At 39.7% G+C, this 1,691-nt stretch overlaps 1 long non-coding RNA gene across 1 annotated transcript; it reads left to right on the top strand.

Moving 5' to 3' along the window:
- Positions 1 to 490: 490 nt before the first annotated feature.
- LOC144165985 (uncharacterized) lies at positions 491 to 1,350 on the top strand. Its single transcript, XR_013321544.1, has 3 exons — positions 491 to 609; positions 687 to 736; positions 1,242 to 1,350. It is a non-coding gene; the product is annotated as an uncharacterized LOC144165985 (long non-coding RNA).
- Positions 1,351 to 1,691: the final 341 nt, after the last annotated feature.

Here is a 1,691-nt window from a genome sequence, read left to right as displayed (position 1 = left end):
ATAAATAAATAAATAAATAAATAAATAAATAAATAAATAAATGAATAAATAAATAAATAAATAAATAAATAAATAAATAAATAAATAAATCACAAGGACAATTAACTGCTAAGAAACGTTAGGGTCAAAAATAGTGGTCTTGCTGTGATTAATATTATTTACGTTTGTGGAGGCGCGTCATATTGAAATGTCTTATCGCTACCGCGGATTAAACGTAATGATGTCAACCTTTTGCTGAGCGAGGCACCGCGGTATTACCGCACGAAGAATCATTTTTGGTTAATTTTGCATCTGTTGTAATTGTGTCACTTGCCGCATTTTTTCTACCAGGTCAACCTCCGGTACAAGTCAATCAATGGATACGAAATAAAGTTTCAGTTTGTGGGGTTGATGAAGCTTACTGTTGAGGTTGGTGCATCTGTGCATAGTGATTTTCGTCACAATCAGCCTCAACACGGACTGAGTGTATACAATAATTTCACAGCTCGAAGCAGAATTCCTGGTTATGTATGGACAATACATGGATGGCCAGTCCACTCTTCTGATGCTGCAGATGTTCGCCCGCAGACTGGGACTGCAGAAAGCAGACGTCAGGTATCTGGTGACAAGGTACGTCTCAAGCTTCTGCTACAGACACATATTGCAGCAGGCTTTTTTTTCATATACCAATAAACAGTATTTTACAGCCGAGACCTAATAGCACCACATGGGAAAAAGATGGACCCTTCTATGGCAGGTAAGTAATGTGTGTTCCTGATTTTTAATTCGAAGGTTATTAGAAAACTAAACGTATTCAAAGAGATTCACTGAAAGTTTAAAGTGAGTGACTCGCTCCCGTAATCGGTGTAAAATGTCAGTAATATTACATTGCGAGAATTTAATTCTGCTGCAAGTATACCTGCAGCCTATGTGGTCACCGTAGGGTGCGAGATAAACCTAAAGCTTCACCGCATCTTCACTTTTTCTCGAAATTCTGTAGTCACATGTGTTACCCAGCTATTGCTTAGACCTAAAAACACAATGCGTTGCGGGATGTTTGCACTATTCGCCTTGACCTGATCCACAAGTTGTATTCAAAGGTTAACATTTCGTAGTCACTTCTGTTACCCAGCTGCTGCTTAAACCGAAAGCACAATTTGTGCGCGGATGTTTGTTTTAGTATCTTCCTTTTTGAAGATGATCGACTATGTCTTTTTAATGTTGCCATGTAATCGGCCTTACTAGGTAATTTTCCAATTCAGGCCTAGCCTATGTGGGAGGGCTCTGTTCCCTTGACGGCGTCGCTATCGGAGAAGAAAAACCTGGATTGTACTCTGGCGTCGAGATAATGGCTCATGAATTGGCTCACTTGTAAGTTGCCTTTTTCTCTCCGGACAGAAAAGACCAAAATGCACAGAGGTCTCGAAAGATGATGCAACAGGGGAACGTTATTCGACCAGTGCTTAAAAATAAGCACAAAATTACATTTAAGTGCTTTCTTTCAAAATGAAAACCCCAATGTTTGCTGTTGCTCCTAAGATGTCCTGGTACAAGCAACGAGGGAACCGAGTGGCAAATCATTGATCTCACCGCAATGTTCACGTACAGCTGATTTGCACATTTTTAACAAGGTTGCACTACAGGGACAGTACTACTGTCTTGCTGACTTCCAGCAGTACTAGTAGTAGAATAATTTATTAAATGAGATGGCA

Source organism: Haemaphysalis longicornis, unplaced genomic scaffold (assembly GCF_048455015.1).
Source record: "Haemaphysalis longicornis isolate Haplotype H1 unplaced genomic scaffold, Haemaphysalis longicornis Haplotype H1 scaffold_153, whole genome shotgun sequence".
NCBI lineage: Eukaryota > Metazoa > Arthropoda > Arachnida > Ixodida > Ixodidae > Haemaphysalis > Haemaphysalis longicornis.
Note: the sequence above shows the minus strand (reverse complement) of the source record. Positions and strands in the feature narration are given on the sequence as shown.